The following is a 3,835-nucleotide window of genomic DNA, read 5'->3' on the forward strand; positions in this document are numbered from 1 at the left end:
CTACAAGTGATAAAATAAATAAAACGCCCAACTCGCTGTACAAGAAATTCCTTCTGTGTGTGTGTGTGTGTGTGCTCTACTGGGCGCACCTTTCTACTCTAGAAAACTGCGAGATAACTCATCATAACTCGTACACACAAGCACTCTGTCTCTACTCATACAGTAGTTGATGTTTTAGCGCGACGTGGGTATATACACGGGCGAGGATGAAAAGCATGTTAGACTACTTTTTATTCATAAGTTAACGTTCCGTCGGGTCCGCGTGTATTCTCGAGAATGATAATAATAATAATGCAGGACCTCTTCAGATTATATTATCAAAGACAGACAGTGAGAAACACAACCCCCCCCCCCCTCTCGCGCTGAAGAATATGCATATTAGATCACTCAGTGATTAACACCTATGCGCTGTTTGTGTGTGCGCGCGTGCATGTACGTGACGCGTTGTAGTTTCGGGGGAATACAGGGATATTTAGAACTATACAATTGAGCAAGAATTAAACATATTTACAAGTCGTATTATGTTTAGCAAGTAAGGATACATATAGATTACACTATATGCACTCGAAATTGTCTTTGTGCTATTTTTACAGATTTTTGAAAAACGGGACTTCCTGAGCATTTGTGAGAGATTCTAATTATTTTGTTCTCCGCCCACGGGAGCAATAGGCCCCGTTGACTTCTAAGGGTTAACATTAATACAGTCTTTGGCCCTTTGAGGGCAACCATAATGCTGATGTGGCCCTCTGTGAAAATGAGTTTGACACCCCTGGTCTAATGATTAGAATGTTGTGTGATGTCATTATTACTTAGTATTAGACTAATCCTAATGAGATATTCCTCTAAATATGACTTCGAAAACAGCCACAATTCAAGGAAAAAAAATAGTAAAAAAAAAGATTCAGGGGGCCCCCATAGCTCTCAGGTGATAACTCGAACCCTGATGCCATCTACAAGTCGTTGACAACTGGAACATGCATCTATATAACTACTGTATGTGTTCTAAAGTAAACAATGGTAAACACGTTTTCCTACTACTAATGTTTCCACCATCAAAACAATAGTTTTTGTTGTAACATACATGTATTATCTTAAAATTACAAGCTGTTGTAAAACTGATTATTTTGGATCAGGCAGTAGGGGCAATTTCATTTAGCAGACAGAGAAATGACAAATATCTAAACCCACCACTAGAGCCTCTTCCTCTACATCAGGATCAATTCATTCAAATTAATTACATGGTTATCAATACTCTTTACATTCACCTGGTCCAGTGCATTGACCTTACATTCGTCAACTAACAGTTGTTCAATATACATTCAAACGTATAGTTACTCACGTATGGCACAGCAATGCATCTCAAGCTGGGGCGGAGGAGGTCCAGACTTGCTGTGTGGCCTAAATCCTAATACTCTCAGATGGGGTTTATATACCCTGTTATGATGACATCATACACTGTCACACTTGCCTGGCCAATCAGAGTGACATTCAAACATTGTATCCTCCATTCAGGTCCTACTTACAGACCAAGAGTGGCCTTTGGTTTAAACTTTATCTATGGGTGTGTCTTCACGCTGTAACTTGTCGCTAACATGTCTCTTGTTATCTTGATTAACCTGAGAGCATTCTCATGGCCCAAACTGCCCCCTGGCTCTACCAGTAAATAACACACACACACACACACACACACACACACACACACACACACACACACACACACACACACACACACACACACACACACACACACACACACACACACACACACACACACACACACACACACACACACACACACCATCCAGACACCACACACACATCCTGATGAATTGAAAATGGGGGACCCTGATGTAAACAAGACGAAAGTCTTTCTCAGGTCTGCATCCCCTTAACAATTGTGTGTATTGAGCTGTACTGTATTGTACCCATTCTGCAATCTGTTAATAAAGTTTTCAATCAATCAATCAATCACTAACCCTGGCAGCGTCCAGACACCACACACACACACACACCATCCAGACACCACACGCATCACTCACACTACACACACACACACACACACACACACACACCATACAGACACACACCATCCAGACACCACACGCATCACTAACACTACACACACACACACACACACACACACACACACACCATACACACACACACCATCCAGACACCACACACATCACTAACACTACACACCACACACACACACACACACACACACACCATCCAGACACCACACACGTCACTAACACTACACACACACACACACACACACACACACACACACACACTACACACCACACACACACACACACACACACACACACACACACCATCCAGACACCACACACGCATCACTAACCCTGGCAGCGTTAGTGCCTTGCTCTAGCCATTGAGCTACACATGGAATTGAACCCCTAACCGTTTACACAGTTACCCTACTATTACACAGTAGTAGTAGTACTAATTTATAATGTTATGCCCAGTTTAATCACCTGTACATTGTATATTATTACTATTGCACTTTACTGTTACATTTGCAGTTGGACGGCATCTGGCTGGATGCCAAACTTATTTCCGTTGTGCTGTATGATGACAACTACATTTGACTCTAATCTAATCTAACCACCCGCCCCTGGTAGACTAGGCAGAAGTTCAGATAATGTGCTTGTATAAAGTGCTGAAGGCATTTCGTGTTTATTTTTGGTACACAACATTTCTAGGGGTATTAAGGGGTGCTGAATCCAAATCTGCTGTATACCAAGCTCAAAAATGTCAAATAAGGCCTCAAAATTGAGAAATCCAACATGGCCGCCAGCACCAGGCCCTCTCTCCACAAAAACAGGTGCTAAACCCACAGTTTTTATTCTACTGACATGAAAGTTTGCACAGAACATCTGCACCTATGGAGGAAGAAAGTAGGAATATAGCTGGGGTGCAACCATGAGTAACAGGGTGTTTTTGACTGTCTAACTGTAATCTTTGTATAGGTGAGGATACAAAAAATGACATTTCTTCAGTGTTTGCAGGAATACTACAGCAATTTGGTAATAACTGTACAGTGTTCGACACCAACATTAGAATCCCCCAAGTCTTAGCTTTCTTTAGGTACCAAGTTTATGCAAGTAGCTCTTATAAATCTGGATATATAAGCATTTTAATGTAAGCATGCTGTTTTAGGCGAATTTTCAAAAAATAAATGGTGGGGCTTAATGAGTTAAGTGTGACTACACAAGGTACAAACCTGAATTAAATGTGCTTTTGTAAGTTTTCTTACATACATCAACAAGGACGTAGTCACACCGGAGATTCAAGAATCCATACTTGGCGCAGAACACCTTGGACGGTTTTCCCCGACGCAGAAATAGCGCCGAGATATGCGGTGAGCTACTGGAGCTCCCTTCACTCACATTTTTATATCCAAAGTTAATTATATTGTTCTCTCTCTATTTCTTCTCATATTATTATATTCAGATCAAATTCTATTGCCTGTATATTTATGTCTTTCTACTATTACCCTGCCCATACCTGTACAGTACATTACACCAACACAGAATTGCCTTAGGCAAGGCGTACATAGAATATATCAAAGTGTTGCTTGCCGATTTGGACTCATTCAAGAAAAGAACTACAACGTTTTCTTGCCAAATCACTGCCATTATGGCAATGATCAAGGGAATGAAACTGAAGGGCACTGGCAGTCTGGGTCAATCGGCTGGAAGATTGCTTCTGTTTGACCTGGAGCGACCCCCACGGGACCACAGCTGCATGAACCACAGACGAAGCTAGGAGCCATCTATTCATTAATTTTTCAAGGCTGGAGACTCAG

Source organism: Notolepis coatsorum (genome assembly GCF_963971535.1).
Source record: "Notolepis coatsorum genome assembly, contig: SCAFFOLD_548, whole genome shotgun sequence".
NCBI classification, from domain to species: Eukaryota; Metazoa; Chordata; class Actinopteri; order Aulopiformes; family Paralepididae; genus Notolepis; species Notolepis coatsorum.